At 34.3% G+C, this 19,208-nt stretch overlaps 2 long non-coding RNA genes across 2 annotated transcripts; both read right to left on the reverse strand.

Annotated features, from left to right (window-relative positions):
* Positions 1–14,964: 14,964 nt before the first annotated feature.
* Positions 14,965–17,162, reverse strand: LOC141695351 (uncharacterized). The gene is made up of 3 exons (XR_012564442.1): positions 16,950–17,162; positions 16,480–16,635; positions 14,965–15,246 (listed from the first exon to the last, which is right to left on the reverse strand). It is a non-coding gene; the product is annotated as an uncharacterized LOC141695351 (long non-coding RNA).
* A 453-nt stretch (positions 17,163–17,615) lies between these two features.
* Positions 17,616–18,589, reverse strand: LOC141697025 (uncharacterized). The gene is made up of 3 exons (XR_012564573.1): positions 18,360–18,589; positions 17,890–18,048; positions 17,616–17,767 (listed from the first exon to the last, which is right to left on the reverse strand). It is a non-coding gene; the product is annotated as an uncharacterized LOC141697025 (long non-coding RNA).
* Positions 18,590–19,208: the final 619 nt, after the last annotated feature.

The following is a 19,208-nucleotide window of genomic DNA, read 5'->3' on the forward strand; positions in this document are numbered from 1 at the left end:
GCCTATGCAGCCCATGCCAATTTCAAAGTCTATCAAATGAATATAAATAGTGCCTTTCTGAATGGATATTTGGAGGAGGAAATCTATGTAAGTCATCCTTCTAGTTTTGAAGACCCCATCTTTCCAGAATATGTGTACTATATTTTGAAAGCACTCTATGGATTGAAGCAAGCACCTAGAGCCTGGTATGACACTTTGTCAAAGATCCTTTTTGAAAATTATTTCACAAGAGGTACTATTGACAAAACTCTTTTCTTTAGAAATGTTAATGGCTCTAGTACACTTGTTCAAATTTATGTAGATGATATTATATTTGGCTCTACAGATGAAAAACTTTTTAATAAGTTTGCCAAACTAATGCAAAGTAAATATGAAATGAGCATGATGGGAGAACTAACTTACTTTCTTGGTCTCCAAGTTAAGCAAGTTAGTGATGGAATATTCATTAGTCAAACTAAATATATTCATGATCTTTTAAAGAAGTTTGACTTAATGGGTTGCACATCTGCAGAAACTCCCATGGCCACTGCCACTAAACTTGAAATAAACACAACTGAAAAGTCTGTAGATATTTCAAATTATACAGGCATGGTAGGCTCACTTTTATATTTAACAGCCAGTAGGCCAGATATAATGTTTGCAACTTGTCTTTGTGCTATATTTCAAGCTGATCCTAGAGAATCTCATTTAGTAACTATTAAGAGAATTTTCAGATATCTCAAAGGAACACCAAAACTTGGCATTTGGTATCCTAGAGGTTCTGGTTTTGATCTAATTGGTTATTCAAATGCAGATTATGTTGGTTATAGAATAGATAAAGAAGGTACAATAGAAACCTGTTTGTTTCTAGGAGACAAGCTAGTGTCCTGGTTTAGTAAGAAATAAAACTTAGTTTCTACTTCCACAGTTGAGGCTGAATACATTGCTGCTAGTAGCTGTTGTGCACAGATTCTTTGGATGAAAAATTAGCTATTGGATTATGGTCTACATGTGGACAACATTCCAATTTTCTGTGACAACATAAGCGCTATTGCCATTACTGAAAATCCTATGTAGCATTCAAGGACAAAGCACATTGACATCAAGTACCATTTCAGTCGAGAACATGTTATGAATGGTACTGTGGAACTTCATTTTGTTCCAAGTGAGCAGCAACTTGCAGACATCTTTACCAAGCCACTTGATGAGTCAACTTTCACTAGGTTGGTAAGTGAGTTAGGCATGCTTTATTATTCCTAAGTTATTTTGATGTCTTTGCAATATGCAATGCAGCCAGAAATAAGCTTGACTTTATCAAAGATACAAGTATTGATTTGCAAGTTATCAGATCCTAACACTGGCATAAGGATTTGCAAGTGGTCAGATCCTGACATTAAAAATCAAGATTTGCCAACTTTCAGACCCTAACACTAAAATCAGGATTTGCTAAAGGTAAATACTGACAGCATTCAACGGATAAGGATTATCCGTTGAAAGTCAATATATTTTTTGGTACTTAATCTCTCGACGGATAAAGGTACATCATGCATCTGTTAAGTTGATTCAATTTTAGCCGTTAATTCCCAACCCTAGCTGTCGACTTTACTTATAGTGTGTATGTATGTGTCGATGGATAAATTTTGGAATTTCTATAGTCTGCTTTATTTTTAAATGCTTTTTTTGGAAATTTTAATTGGGTATTGTATTGTACTTTTAATTTTTATTTGTTAGTTTCTGAGAAAGTATAAAAGCCCTTTTTAATTTTTCATTTTACTTTTATCTCTCTCATTATCATCTAAGCAATTTTTACTCTCTTCATCTCCAAAAACCCTCTTTCTCTGTAACTGTTTTCAATCACAAAAATGGTACATGTAGTCAAGATTATGTCTCGGTCTGGATTTGTCTATGAGAAAAACAACTTCGTGGAACTGGTGGACAAGAACATTGCTGCTTGTGAGGACTATCACAAGATAATGGACTTCATTCGCAACTGCAAACTAAGTTATGATATGCTTGAGTCTCTAGTAATCTACTGTGAAGTTGTGGAGCAGATCTGGACTACGGCTGTGTACAACTCCAATGATAAAACCATTGCCTTCTCTCTGAAAGGTAATGATTATTGTATTAATTGTGATGAAATACAAGCTTGCTTTCATTTGCCTGAAAATAACACTATTGTTCCCCACACATATAAAAATGTGAGCACCATGCTTATTTCTATGGGCTATTCTCTCAATCTTTCCAAACTAGGTGAGATTAGGATAATGGGCTTTAGAAAAGAATAGAGCTTTCTCTATGATTCTTTTATAAAAGCTTTTTCTGGTAAAATTAGCAACTTTGATGCGGTTACTTATTCAATGATTAACATGCTCTATATGCTTTTGAATGACAAGTATTTTAATTTTAGTAACTCTGTCGTGATAGAATTAGGGTATAAATTAGGAGATATCAAGAAAACGTCAAAGAACATATACTATGTTAGGTTTCTTATGATGGTAGCAAACCATGTTTCTAAGGATCTCTTGATTGAGAACCCAACAAATAAGCTTGATTGTTGGGTCCAAGAGAAGAGGGTACTTGCTGATTTGAACAGGAACAATATTCATAGTGAAGTGCCTCTCAACTATCTGCCGATCATGGACGCACCTCAGGTAAATGAGGTAACTATTTCTGTCATAACTCTTTCCCAACCTCCAATTTCTTTGCATTCAACTGTGATTATAGCATCTATGACCAAGAAGATGCCTACCAAAGCCACAAATCCTAAAACTTCAAAGTCCAAATCAAATAAACCACACTCTAGTCCCTCTCAAAAGAAACTAGTTTCAAAAACTACCACAGCACATGAGGGGAGTGTGAAGGGTAGTGAGAAAGGTAAGGGAAATGGTGAACATAAAAGAAGCCCTAAGGATTAGGTGAGAGAGGTTAGTGAATACCATCCTAGCCACACCACAGTCTCCCAACATGATGTGGTGATTAATAAGGAAAGTAGAACATTTCTAGTTGCATCCTCCCAAAAGGATGTAACTATTGAAAATAGCTCATCTCCAAGAGCACAGAACAAAAGGGGTAGGGACACTATAGGCCAAACTCAAACCTTAGAAAGAAGAAATTAAAAACTTTGGGGGAGTCACAGGGTGTACACATAGTGCCAACTGAAGTCCAAGACTCAGTTACTACACCATCTCAAATTCAGATTGATGTGTCTCCAACAAATGAGGAGTCACAGCCAAAATCTCTCATTATTGAAACACCACACACACAAAACTCTCCAACTATCTCACTGGATGTGGATATGATACACACATCAATTCTTGATTCTCCATCTCTTTCATTCATGGAAGAGCCAAAATCTAGAGCACCCGAGCATCATCTTATTGATGATTTGTTGACTCAGTTGTCCATTCTTTCTCAAACTGTTGAAGAATATGTGCACCTCAATTTAAAATCAATCTTCACAGATCCGACAATAGTTTCAACTCTTATCTCCATTATTTTCACTTCGACGGATATTCCTCATCCGTTGATAAATGATTGTCCTTCGACGGATAAGCCTAACAACAGTCATCCGTTGATATTCACAGCTGCTACTTCGACGAATTTCACTCATTCATTGATAGTCTCTGCACCTCTTGAAATCTCTAAAATTGTTACTAGATCAGATGAATTGGTAGTTGTTCAATCACTCTTAGGATTGGGGGAAAGGAGTGATATTAGTGAGAGGCTAGGTTGCTCTCAGGAAAAGGAGAGAAAAAGAGTGAACACATGCATACTATTTCTTCCAGCATGGAAAAAGAAAGTGAGAAGAGTCCCACCTTAGATGGGAAGGTGAGGGTGTGAGGGTGGTGAGCCAAGGGGAGCTCTTGATGCAAAAAGAGAGAGAGAGAAAATGAGAGAAAAGCAGGTAAAGAAGAATGGGAAGATCCTATTGCTAGTTAGTTTATGGATGTCAATGATGCAGATAAAGAGAAACTATTTCAGCAAGAATATCAAGTTGTTCTAGATTTTGTGTCTTTTGATGCTGAGACATTTACTCACCCTGTTCCAGCATATCAGATTCTAGCTGAACAGGGCAATGAGGCTGTTGAGAACATCTCAGCGAGAAGACTCTAAACTTGGTGCACACTATAGCTTCTATGCTAAAGGCAAAGCATGCAATTAACTATCTTCCACCTACAGTTGGTGATGATTTTGATTATCCTTCTGGTGCTTCTGGTGATTCAATTGGGGTTGACTTTCTTGGAGAGGATGCTGAAGAGGTAGGCAGGAACATAGGGGGAGTTGCAGACACTCTATCCTGGGTGTTCACAAAACACTGCAACTATCATCATTTCAAATCAACCTTTTTCAAGCTCATCCATGACACTCAATTTGCCATTCAAGCCACCAACAAAGCCAGCACCAAAAGTCTTCTACATGCCCATCTTGAGTCCCTTCAATTGCATAAAATTTAAGCTCTCAAACAGAATCAAGATGTGGATGAACTCAAGAATTCTATTTAGACAGTCAAGGGGGATCTCATTAAGAGACTGGATTCCAAACTTCCTGAGTCAACCATGACAGACATACCAGAAGCTCAGAAAGGAACCTGACTTGAATAGCAAGGTTGAGAATTTGAGTAAAAGAATGTCAAAAGTGGAGAACTCAATTGCTGAAATCCTTACCAATCAACAAACTCAAACTCTTCTACTACAGCAACTAGTTGCAGCTCAAACTTCAACTCCTGCTCTACTTGATGATAATAAAAAGGGGGAGAAGGATGTGCATGTCCAAGTCAGTAAGGCAATAGTTCCGGCTATTACCTTCACAAAGCCACCAGTGTTAGATGGTATTACTCTAATCAATATAGCAATACTGAACTCAAGCTGAAAGAGCAAATAAAGAAAATTGATGAAAGAATTTAGAAGAAATTTGGTCCAATATCAAGACAAATTTGTGAAGTACCCCACTCAATTGAGACCAATTCCAATAGATGAAATTAAATTGGGAAACATGGAAAGAGGTCAAACCTCATCTAAAAGACATCAAAGGCCATTGTGATTTTGAAGCCTAAGAAACACTCATCAAAATAGTCAAGCAAAAATCCAATGGACCTAGTGCTTATTTGGTTCCACGAGGGAACTAATTTACGTAGGAAGTTATACTTCCTTTCTACTTGCACTTCCTGGGAAGTGTAATAAACTTGTTTGGTTAACATTTATAGGTATATATAATTCCTAGGTACTCTGTTATCATGTTTAATTTAATTTACTAATTTTATTTATTCATAATAATTATTTTGAGTTATTATTATTATTATTATTATTATTATTTCATTATAATATCTATCTTATTGTTTATCTTAATTTTTTAATTATATATAATAAAAAATAATTATACAAAATTATATATCTTTTCAAAATATTTTTGTATTAATTTATTAAAAAACATAATTACTAGTATTTTAACACATAATTTGAAATTATTTTTGTTATCATCAATAAATTATAAATGTACATTTTAAATTTTAAAATAAAATTTAGTTGAATAATAATAAAAATTGAATTGAAATAATTATATATTTAATTACAAACTCGTATGCTAACTAAAATTTTAAATATCAAATTTTATTACATGATTTTAAAAATTAATATTATGAAATATTATTTGCACCTATACTATAATTTATTAAAATTGTGAGTTAGGTTTTCTTAACTTTTAAATAACTTTAATAACAAATATCTTTCATTTAGACATAAATTTTGGATTTTAATTATCTAATATATGGATTGATTTTATATCCAGACATGGGAAGTGTGATTAACCTAGGTAGTGGTGGGTGAACAACTTCCCACATTGTGTAGGCATTTGAAGTTCCTAGGTAACTGTAATACCCATATTTTGTGTAACCAAACAACTATATCAATTATCACTTCCCAAGTATTTGAAGTACCCATCTAAATTTTTGTCAATCGAATGACCTCCTAGTCTATTCAACTCCTAAACCTGATGAAAGGAAGCTGTTTGGTCACCCAATTGCAAATCATAAAGATCCAAGACACTCAGTTTTGAAGAAAAGGGTAGCAAAGATCTACAGGCATGGAAAACTGATTTGTGTGATGGCTGGACATCCTCAATTTGGAGAAGCCAAAAGAGAAGACAGACTGAGGCTCAAATCTCAGAAAAAGCATGCTGACTTAAAAGCAAAGAAATAAGCTGAAAAGCCTGCTACCAAGTCAGAAACTAAGAAGCCTGCTACCATAACTAAAACTGAGAAACAAGAACCAAAGAAATCAGGAAAAGGGTATAGGAAAGAGAGAGCCAAAAGAAAGATAATATTTGAAAAAAAAGGAAGAACCAAAGCCAACTCAGTCTACTAGAACAAATCAAACAACCATGCCCATAATGGAGCAAGTTGAAATCAAGGTCCATCCTGGTATGAACTTTTATGGTGAGCCAATCATTCCCAAGGATGAACCAATAGACTGGGAAAGCTTACTTATAACTGTGCTGAACATCCCAATTCCAACCACTTCAAAAAAGAAGAAAGAATACAGCTAACAAACAAGTCAAGTCTGTCACATTCCAATCTAAAGCCTGATTTAAACCCAAGCCAACAGTCAATAAAGGAGATCAACTCTTTATCTGAGACATAAAGGAATTTTCAGACATTAATCTTTACCTGGATGAGCTAGATGAAGTGAGAGCAATTAATTCCCACAACAGACTTCTAGAAAAATTGATGTTCAGGTACTGGGGAGGAAAGGAAATTACATGGCTTCTTCATAGGATTCTCAATGAAGGCTACACTGTCTTAGTTAAAGTATTCTATGCAATCAAGAAAAAATTTAGATTCACCAAGATGGGCAAAACAGAGATACTTAAAAAAATTCAACAAATACAGAGAAGTTGGAGATACCCAAGTGCACTACCAAGAATCTTAACTATTCCTTACACTGGAAGTAGAGTGCACTTGAGGCTATATTGGTTGATGAAGTTCAAGGATGAAAGAAATTTTAGAAGATTTTTCAGACTAGAAGACTTGCTAAAAATATCAAGCAACGAGACTCTCAAGGAAATGCAGGAGATGCTGGATCTATCTAATGAAGATGAACCTGAGTTCAACATACAACTCCAACACCAAATAGAAGAAAATAATGAGAAGCTGGGAAGGAAGACTACACACTCAAGGAAAAAGAATTAATGTGCTCAGTTGAGAGGAGCACCTTGAACAAGACTTGTGAGACTTCTGTGAACTTTCTTCTATCAACTTTCAATAAAATTTGCAACACTTATCAATTTAATCTATTATTAAATGATCATTTTGTATAAGGTGTTTTGTTATCATCAAGTCCTCCTAAATTTATGCCTACATTCTAGTATACATAAATTGGGGGAGATTGTTAGGAATATATTATAGGCTTGATGATATTTTACCAAAACACCTTAGTAGATTTAATTAAGTGTATTTGTAACTTCCAACCAATAATCTTGGTCATCTATTGAAAGAGTAGCTTATGTTTAAATTTTTTGTAGCACATTCCTATATACTGAAATGTCTTAAAGAATTAGAGGTTATAGGATATTCTAAATCATGTTTGTTGGGTAATTAATACAACACAGGGGGGTGAATGTGTTTTGGACAATTTTAATGGCTTTTTGCACTTTTATGAATGGTGAATAAAGTAACTTGTCTTGTAAAGATAATATGTTTTAACAAGAATAATAAAACAAGCACATGAACACACTATCTTTCAAAACTCACTTAATTTTTATATTAAAAATCAAGCTAGTATTTTGCTACAAATTTCTGGGTTCTTTGTTGATAAAGAACTCAGCTTCTCTTTTAAAAGTTACAAGATTTTTCAGATCTAATTATTTACAACTAAAACAAATCATCCAGTGTTTACTTTATAGAACTGTAAACACTAGTTTTACACAACATGCAAAACCATGTACTAAACTCTACTTTAAGTTAACTAAAACTTTCTATTTCTGGCTTAGTATATCTTTGCAAATCGTGCATGTCTGTGACTGTATTTTGTCAGTTAATCTTGGCCTTTGATCTTGTACTCTTCAAGCTGCTTTTTGTAGACTTTTCAAATCAGTAATTAATTTGTTTGTTGATTGATAATCCTGGATATTAAACTGATCTGCATTCTGTACTTGAGTTTTACATCGAGATCAGCAGTTTGTATATAGAGAACTCGACATCTCGATAAGTATAATGACTTATCGAGATCTCTAACTACTCTATAGCTATCTTGACTTATCGACGTCTCTGAGTTCTCTATAAAATAATTTGGCTTGTCGAGGTCTCTCATCTTCATGTCTTCACTTTGGCTTATCGATATCTCTGAGTTCTCTAGTGGAGAAATGACTTGTCGATATCTCAGAGATCTCTAGTGACAATTAGACTTATCGATATCTCAGAGATCTCTAGTGATATTTTGATTTATCAATAAGTCAGAGATCTCTAGTGATATTTTGACTTATCGATATCTCCAATCTTCATGTCTTCATTTTGGCTTGTCGATATCTCTTAGACTTCTCTGTAAGCTTTTCTTGACTTCTCGATAAGTCATTCTGGAGTTCTCGAATGACTTCTCTATAATACTTAATCTGTGACTTGTAGATTTCTTGACTTGGAATGTTTTTCCCAAAACAGATTTATTCAACTCCAAGCTTCTTCACACTTCCCTGAGGCATGATCTTCATGATCTTCTTCTAGAGTTTTATTCTTAGGCTTGAGACTGTTTACAGAAAAATACTCCAGTCTAATCTAATTACATTTTAACAGGCTTAAGTGATACAATACAAAATGCAAACTTAGATTATCATACAACTTACTTAGAGCTGTTAATTTGACTTAGTCTTGTTATAGTACAGGAATGTCTTGCACAACAATCTCCCCCAATTTGTGAGAAAATTGTTTATCACAAATTCATGCATGTTAACAAGACTAACCCCAAGCTACAATGAACAATTTAAACTTTACATAAAAATTTACAGAAACACAATAATTAACATTGAGTGGTTATTGAAGTTTTAACAAGGCATTCATTACATAAAATCCTCATAGCCTGACTCCTTTCTAATGAGATCCTTAAGAGTCACTAATACTTCCATTTATTCTAAAATTTCAGTTCCTATTAAATCTTCCACAAGCTTGAGCCACTCATCTAAGGAATAACCATTTAAGTAACCAACTCTAAATTTGGAAAATCTGTCAATTTTTATGTTCAGAAAATGTCCATCTTTGGAGAGTTTGCTCATCCATTTTACTTTAAGCTCATTTGATCCTTTCTCAATTCTTGCAAGTTGTTCTGCATACTTCCTATCTCTTTCTTCCTTTTCAGCCTTTGCCCTTGCAATTTTTTCATCCCTTTCTTTCACCCATAGACAATAAGCAACTTTACAAAACCTTGTGATTGTACCCTTATCCTTCATCGAAATGATCACTCTTTTGAATTCTGTGGTTGAAAGTGTATCCATTAGATTACTGCCAAGTAAAGTGAAAGAACCATTATCATAATATATCATGACTTCTGTATATGATACAACCCAGACTCTGACTATTTCTTCAGCTAGCTGTTGAAAATATTCTCATATGTGAGGCACCAATTTAGTGGCAGAAAGTCAGATTGATTATAGAAGTTCCAGAGAGATCTTTCATTAACTTGCAGTTGCTTTGTTTTTCTTTCAACATATTTAAAGTGAATCTTGATTGGTGGTTTATTTGAAGGGAAGTTTGAGATTTTCTTTAGGCTTGTTTGGCTGGTAGTGATTGGGATTTTGAGAAGGGAGTTTGCCGTTGGCTTATATAAGAATTTTGGCTTTGAGGTGAATGATGGTTGATTGTTTGAGCTAAAAGGTTTAAAGGGTTGAGCTTGGTTAATTTGGATTGGTAGGGATTGTTTTTGTGGTTTTGAACCATCTTGTCTTTTCTTACTTCTCCTTTCTTCTCCTCTTTTCTTGTCATCGCGTTTCTTCTTTTCATCTCCTTAACTCTCATCCTTCTTCTTATCCTTGCTGCTAATTGCTCTTGAGGATTGACTTGGATTTGAGCCATAAGGTTTTTGCTCATCATGCTTCTGCTCATCATCATCCTTGTCATCTTTTAAATTGAATTGTGTGGTAGGCAACATGGTGTCAGCATTTACAAGATACCTTTCAAGGATTCTGATCATTTCTTCATCTTCAATTTTCTTTTTCTTTTGTATTTCAAATTAGATTGTAGAGTCATAATCAGCCTCATGTTCCCTCTCACATAGTTCTTGGGAACATTGAATATTTTGTTTCTCTTGGTCTCTGAGCAGATGTAGGACACCCCTTGCTTGGATATAGATAAGCTTTAGGAAAAGCATCTATCTGAGTCTTTTTGAGTTCATGAAGTAATTAGGTGTCCTCTATGATGACTACATGTACCTTGTCAATCAAAACATCCAGTTCAAATGCTCTTAAAGTTCTGAGATTTGGAGGAGACACATGGATACATATGTCCACACCATCATCATTTATACTCACAACAATTCTCTTCTCAAAATAGTTATTAATTCTCACAACCACGGCCCTAATGAAGTTGATGTTCTTGGCCAACACTCTTTTATAGGTGATGCAGTTGTTTTGAAGAGACATTTGTTAGGACTGCAAGAAGTTCACTGAATTCTTGATCATGATTTGGTCATTTTGCAGCTTTGATAAGTCTGTCTTTTCCTACATCTGAAAATGATTGGCCTTGTGAAGAACTTTGGCCATTTTGAATAGGCTCTTTTGATTTCCCAGCATCCCTGCACTGTTGAATCCTAGCCTCAATCACCCTCTTAGTATTGGAAATAGGCATGAATAGGGGAGTTGGTATTTTTGGCCTTATAGCTTCAGGTAATGAGGGCAATGGTATGTTGACCTTCCCCATGATGGCTCCGAAAGCAATAAAATTTTGCATTTGGAGATGCTTGTGAGAATCCACCAGGGTTTTGATGTCTGTCTGTTGACTCTGCACCAAAGATGTGAGAACTTGTACTTGTGCACTTAGTAAGTCATTGAAAGATTGAAGAGAAGATACTTGTTGTTGAAGTTATTGAACTTGCATGTGAGATGAAGATTGAGATGTGGATGAAGTAGAGATCCCAAAAGTATCCTGCACAGCCTTCTTAATTTCTTCCATGAGCAAGACTGAAGGAATGTATCTGCTAGAGTGCATTTGATCCAGCTTCAGTCTTGAATCATTGGAGTGAGTGATATGGTTTTGAACTTGGTCATGCAGGGCTACAAATGAAGTTTTCATATTCTTGATACTAGTTTCCACCCCACTTAGATCATACCTAGACATTTGATCAGCAAAAGTGGCGAATTTATTCTTGATCTCTGTCTGTGAGGGAATGATTTGATCCATCTTCTTTCTAACCATCTTCATTATTTTGTCCTGATGCCCAGTAAGGGTAATTTGAAGTGCTTTTCCAAAGTTATAAAAAAGCTTTAATTTGAGCCATGTATACCTCATTCACGGCATCATATACTTCCTGTAGGGTTAAGGATCTAGCATTTATCCCTAAGATAGTTAGACACTCTTCCATGAATTGGGCTAATCCAGCATCCATTTCAATAGCAAACTCCTTATCGAACCATTTGTCATAGTTTGCATCCTGACCAGTTTCATCAACTATTTTAGCTTGTTGTTCCTCAACATCTTTCTGGTAGGATAGTATAATGGCATGGTAGTCTTGATTAGATATGTTCGATATGAGAAGTTGTTGTGATATTTGAGCAAATCCACCAAGTTGGTCAACCATGAGATCAGTAATTGTGGAAGGTTGATATGCAGCTTCTTGAAGCCATTGAGATATGAGATGAGGTTTTTGTGGTTGAGAAGTAGAAGGTTGATTGGTTGGGTGTGAAGGAGATAAGACAGAACCACCTGTGATAGGAGTCACAGTTGTACTCACAATATGCACTGTGGTTATGATAGGTAGTTGTTCTCCACTAGTGATGGGAACCTCCAGTTGAATTGGAGGAGATTTGGTTGGGTTACTGTCATGTGCACCAGCCTCAAACCCTTGTGCTTCTTGCAAAGCACTGTCACACGAATGTGATGTTATTGCCACTCCTATAGCAGGGTCATTGTCAATTGTACTCCCAACTTCAATTATTAATACAATTTCAGCTAGGGTTTTGAGGGGAGTTGTTCCTATGGTAGGATCGTCCAATTGAATTGGAGAGGATTTAGATAGCTCCCTCTCAGGATTACTACCCCCAAACCTTACAGTCTGTGAAAGCTGATTTGCACATGAAGGTAGATTTATGATCATCATAGGGTCTTCAGTAAAAAATGATGAATCCTCCATATTTGGGATGGTGTCATCAAGGTCTACCCCAGCTAGTAGCCTCTCATCATCTAAATTTGGTTTCTGGGTGGTGAGCAAGGTTTCTTGAACCTAGTCACTTGAGTGAGATTGCACCTGAGAATTAGATTCAGGTGCTGTGTAGAAAGAAGAAATTTTAGAGATAAGATTTTGGATTTCAATATTGAGTGTTGGCAGCTCCCCTTGAATGAATGAAGGAGCTTCAAGAGATGTGCTCTCCTTGTGTGTGCCATCCTTGTTTCTCTTCTCATACACTTGGATTTGTTCAAGTGATGATTGTGCAGACTCCTTACAAGGTGCATTTGGGTTAATGCTCTTTTCAATAGAGACATCCTTTTGAGAGGGTACCTCTAGAGTCTATTTTTGTCCCTTATTTACAACTACATCCTTTTGAGAGGATACAAAGGTGGCTTGAGTGGTCAACTCTAAGTTTTTAGCCTTCTTTAGTTTTCTGACAAAGGGTGACTCTGTTGGTGTTTTTTCCTCACCACTCTCAGTTACAATTGGTAGGTTTACCTGCTTTCTCTTCCTTTTACTCACTTCACCCTTTTGGGATGATGAAGTAGTTAGTTTCCTAGCTGCTATTGGTATAGAAGAAAGGCTCTCAGTATTGGAAGGTCCCTGTTGGTGTTCCCGTGTTTGTACTTTCACAGGTTCAGGGACCATTGTTGTACTAGATTGAGCATTTATCCACATTTCATGCATGGGGTAAGGGTAAGTTTTAAACCTCTCCATCATGAATGGAGTGATTTTGAGACTTACAGTTGCCTTGTTATTTGTAACTAGTGATCCAAATAGAATTTTGGACACTTAGTTACAATTGCCTATTAATGATCTATCTACACCATTTATCAAATGTATGTCATTTACTTTATAGTTTAAAGAAGACATAATGAATCTAGGAAGAAATATTTCCTTATCTCTTGATGTTAAAGGCATTGTTAGCCTTGTGCTCAATTCCTCCAAGATTTAGTGTCCTACATTTATCTGTTTGTTGTGAGCCATGGAGTAGACTTAGTGTTGTCAAACCCTGACTTTCTGCAAGTGAAAGCCCTTATCACTGAATCAAAAAGAAAGGACCACTCTCTCCTCAGGTTCTTTTTATTCATGCTTGACAGATTAATATTCTCAAAATAATTGATGAAGTCTATGAATTTATAAGGCTCATCCTGAGTTGGAGCCTCCACCAGCTTGTCAGTAGGAATGCCTAAAACCATGTTGACGTCATTCTCAAAAATCTCCATCTGTTGGCCCTTGATTGTATAGTTTATCACAATTGACGTAGCCTGGTTCTCATGCACATTGTTCTTGTTACTGCTGTGTTCCAGAAATCCCCTAAAACATCCAAGTAAAGAACAAGATTAGCAGTAAGAGCTCCCACAAAGTATGTTTCAGAAATAAATTTCACAAAGCTTTTGAAAGCTTCAGGAACTTGATTTGCATCTAGAAATGCAAGAAAGTTGGTTTCTTTTGGGATAAAGGGTACAATGTTGTTTACTGCCATTGAGAAGAGTATAAAGTTTAGTGGGTAAGAAAATTTGAAGAGAAAGAGCTTGAAATGAGAGAAATCGATTTGAAATTGAAAAATCTAGGTCACTTAGAGTTCTCAAGGCGTAAGTATGTGTATGTCGAGATGTCCGAGTATTTATAGTAAAAGCAAATGACTTATCGAGAACTCAAAAATAGACGTTTGGAGTTTGCTTATCGAGAAGTTATTTTAAAAATAGAATTACATATCGAGAAGTCATTTTAATTTACTATTTTAGAGAACTAAAACTAACTTGTCGAGATGTCAATAAATACTTAGTTTGTCCTAAAATGAACTGAATTGTTTCCAGTTTATATTTGAATAAATCCAAAAAAAATTAGAATAATTTTGCCAAAAGTATTTTACTAAAATAATTTATTGAATTAAATTATTTCAGCTATGAGGTAATTATAAGTCTAAAATTGTACTTGTAGAGAACTCTATGACTTAACACTTATAGGGAACTCTACAATGATTTATCGATAAGTCATAGTGAAGGTTATCGAGAAGTCCTTCGAGAAGTCAGAAAATTGACTTGTCGAGAACTCACTCGAGAAGTCTTAAAATGACTTGTCGATAAGTCAATTAGACTTATCGAGAACTCAGGTCTCTATACTTTTGATTACTTTGATTCTCACTATGCCATAGATAGCCTGATATAATGCATTTCTACTGTTACAATATGCCCGAAAAGCATTACAATAGACCTATTGTAACAGTAAAAAGCGTTGCACTTGCGAGCATTACATCAGACCCCCTATTGTAACACTTTGGCTACCTATTATAACAGGACTATAAGTATTACAATAAAGCCCTAACATTTTACTGATGTTACATTAGGTTGGATTTTTTTTTGTCAAAGTAGGTCCCAATATGGGTCCCACACATAGTTTGATGTAACACTCTAGTAGAGCACTAGTTTTTATTGTGCAATAGTAGGTTTCATTAATGTAAGGCTACAATATATAAAAACATTACACAAGAATAAGTGCAAAAGTTAATTTTACAAATTTTGAGATACATCATCCGTTTGCAGGACAATCCCAGTCACAAATATGCTATGTTATACAGCAATTCCAATAGCATTATAACCAAACTTATTAACTACATTTTCATAACATTCTCAAATTTGATAATATACTTGAGATTAAAGGATGCCTGAATAAAATGTTGCTTGAATAAAAGGCTGCCTGACAATATTGACTTGAGAAACTTTTAGCTAGGACATCTCCCCCAGTTGATCTTCTAGCTGCAACCACAACCGCTCCAACCCAAATAATCATAGACCGGGAACAAAATGTCACAGTTTGGAACATACCGGTTCTAACTCCTTTTACGAAAGCTTCTCCCCTGCTTAGTACTAATGATCTTCTAACGGGTTTTGATTTGGGAAATAGTCTGCGACGTTAAAAAACAAGAACATAAATTAGCTGGGAAAAGCATGTTTATTTACTCGGGAACACATAAATCATCGGTTATCTATAATATCCTTATTTCTGAACTGAAACAAATCTTTCAAGGCATTATCTGTATCATATCTTTATAAAGGAATTTATATGTATTATATTAAATTCCCATAGCAAATCTTCGTTTAGCATATACATAAATTCGATGTTGATGGAAAGGCTGGTCACATCAGATTTTACCATAGCAAATAACGATTATAAAATTTACTCTCCATAAATAATATAGAAGAGACTGTACTATGTAGTAAATTAATGTACTCACATAAGCAAAAAGTAACCAAAAACAATCAATTTTCTATTTTGAAAAAAATGCAATTAACCTAATATAAAAGTATTTGAGGACTTCATAAATTGTGTACTAAAAGGGGTGTATTCATTCAAGATTTCAAAGGATTTTTTAGGATTTTTGAAATCAAGGGGTATTCAATTTGGATTTTAAAAAATCATTTAAAATCTGATGGTATTCAACCAGGATTGTTTAAAGTCTTTTAAAATCTGAGGGTATTCAATTTAGATTTTAAAAAGTCTTTTGAAATCTGATGGTATTCAATTTAGATTTTAAAAAATCCATCAAAATCTGATAGTATTCAAAATTCCATGGAGTTTTTTTATTTGATAATTTTGTGGATTTTGATGGATTTGCTAGTACATTTTTTATCCTTTGAAATCTCTCTAAACTCCATAAGATTTTGATGGATTTGAGAAAAATTTAACTAAAATCATCAAGACTCTACAACATTTTCCATCAACTCTCTTAAAATCCATGTCAAATTGAAATCAACAAAAATCTTTCAAAATCCATAGATAATTATCAACCCTTTAAAATCTAGATTGAATACACCCCCCTAAGTCGCTTTACAAGCAACACAGTTTTAAGGAACTCATTCATAATCCTAAATTATTAATCCTCTTACAAATGCCTAAAATAATTCAGAGCAGCAAATACGAACTGGCTGTTTCTCCTTTGAAACTGAATATCGTGTTGGATTTTTTTATTATATTAATAGCAGCACTAATTTATGTCATTTTATTTCAGAGAAAACATCATGCCTCAATCTAAAAATAAAGACAGTAATGATAATCAACACTCAAAACTGCAACCTATTTAGTAGAAGATTAACTTTGCAAAACATTTTGGCAGTTACTAATCAATAGAATTACTCACATGATCCAATAACGACGAATATGAAGAATCCGATGGCAATCGATCCCATGGGGTAAGAACTTCCTTTCTTCACAGCTGACTCAGGCACTGCACCTCTCTTTTGATGTTCTTCTCAAACTTCTGCACCTTCCTATCAGCTAGTCTCTTTAATGTTGTCTGTCACATTAACAGATCACAATAATCAATTTATAACATAATTAAGGAGGAAGAAAATATGAATAACTATAATGTAACTAAACAGTTTTGCACAACAAAACATAGTTAAAGAAGACTATAAAAACGAGATTAATAAAGCGCGACTGCTAAGCACAAGCTCGTATATTTAAGACCCTGTAATGACCCTATTTTTTATTTTATTTTGATTTTCAAGCAAGGACTCCAAATCTCTCAATCTATATGGCAAGCAAACAAAAGGAAAAATGAATTGTGTAGACAACAATTAGTAATAATTGCTAGTGAAAAAGTCATACCCGATATCAGCCAAGTCAGAATATATGGATATGGCATCTCCAAAATCCTGCATACCACTACTTGAATCAGTCAGAATATTATGAGCATCATTTACCCCATCAAGCTCATAAACATACAGGGATACAATCTTAATTCATAGCAGGTGAGAAGTCAATTAAATACAGGGATACAATCTTATTACAGTGATACAATCTTATTACAGTGACGGGGCATAAAAAAATTCGGTAAAACCAAGAAGAGCACATCAACTCTCATAGAATCATTTTAATATGGAGAGAAATATAGAGGAGAACTTGTTCTCCAACTTTGCAAAATTAGCAGATTAAATAGACGGGTAAACAATAATGCCGATCTTAGAGAACTGATCAACCTGAGAGAGCTTGTAGTTACCATGAATCCATAATTTTTCCTGAAATAACATAATAGTACAACTGGATGATCCAAATCAGTACAATATATTGACAATCAATCCACCTCATATAAGTAACTAACACCATCAAGCTCATAATATTCTGACTGATGGGGTAACTTTGCAAAACATTACCAAGATGAAGAACTGCAGCAACAACCCTAAAAAAGGCCTCCTGCAAAAAATCCAATTAATGTTAAAAATCCTACAAGAAAACATAGCCCATTAGCACCTAAAAGAAAAAACATAAGGGCAATCATGTTCTTCCTCACTGATTCCAACAATATCCATAGCAATTCTCGTTGCAAGATATTCATGAGCATCATTTACCCCATCAAACTCATAATAATATGACTGATTCAAGTAGTGGTATGACTGAGGGTTTTCCAATTTATACTTCTCCCTGTCCTGCGAATCCAAGGAAAACTTATCAAATAGTTGTCAAATACATCAGGGTCCTTCAATAAAATTCCTAAAGGAAAGGCTTCATAACAGACTCACACAATATTAACAAAAATAGAAAAATGTACCTCAGGGGTGCAGCACAAAGAAGATAGAAGCAGTGATAATTTCTTTCTAGATTTGAAATCTGGCAAACCCGAGACCTCTCAAGCAAGTAAGTCCGTATAGCTGCCCCATTTATTCTCCCACTCTTATCAAATTGAATCTCCACAAACTTACCAAAACGACTATGTGCAGTTTTAAAGGTACAAACAGAGAGTCAGCTTACTGAAATGACAAGTATAGATATCTGAAATTTATCAATAACTACTACAATTTGCCCTTACAAACAACAACAACAACAACAACAACAACAACAACAACAAAAACAACAACAAACGAAGCGACAATAATCAAAACAATTCCAAACTCATTCAATTACAAAAACACCCATATATCACAAAAAATCACAAGTAATCCAATCAAACAACAAACTTCACCACAATACATAATAAATTGATATTGTAAAATCCGAAAGAGAGAAAAGAAACACAATTACCTTGACATAACGAATAAGATGCTTAATTAGGGTTTGTAATCATCTAAATTAAACATCAAGGGAGTGAATTCATGTGTAAATCGCCTCGATGGAGATCAAATTATAATAAAGAGATTAGAAAGAGATGCATCTCTGAGCATATTTTTAGAGATTAGAATGAATTGTTGGGGATGAATCTACTTTATCGGCTAAATCGAGAGTTCAAAAGGGATTATAGTACGGTACCTGTGACTAGGCTCCGCAAAGGCATGTTTTTTTTTCAAAAGCATGCCTGGCATTTCATTTATCAATTAAATATAATAAAATTTAAAACATATTTTCATTTATCAATTAAATATAATAAAATTTAAACATATTTATTATACTAATATATAGTGAACTTGAATGTAAAATTAAAGTTAGTTGATAGTAACAACCGAATACCATCATAATACTCATTTATATTAGTAACTTTTAAGATACTCAAATATATGTAAGTATTTTATAATTATATTTGTTATTTCTGGATATTTCTAATATTAAAATAATTATTAAAAAATAAAATAAATTAGTAAAAAGGCATGCCAAATTATGAAAAGGCATGCCTTGCTAATTGACGTATGGCATGCCCATCTTGGCATGCCCGTGCAGCTGTGACATGCACCCTAGATTATAGGCAGGGGTTTTTCATTTTGGGGGAAAAAAGGCCGCCCTTTTTTTGGGCTCTTTTTTATCTTCTAAATCTATATAGTTTTTTTTAATTTTAATTTTAACTAAAAAACTATTATTTTCTTAATTATTTATATATGTTATTTAAATATTTTTTTATTTTAAAATATTATATAAATATAATATTATATGTTTTTAAAA

This window comes from Apium graveolens, chromosome 11 (assembly GCF_009905375.1).
Source record: "Apium graveolens cultivar Ventura chromosome 11, ASM990537v1, whole genome shotgun sequence".
In the NCBI taxonomy this organism is placed as follows: domain Eukaryota; kingdom Viridiplantae; phylum Streptophyta; class Magnoliopsida; order Apiales; family Apiaceae; genus Apium; species Apium graveolens.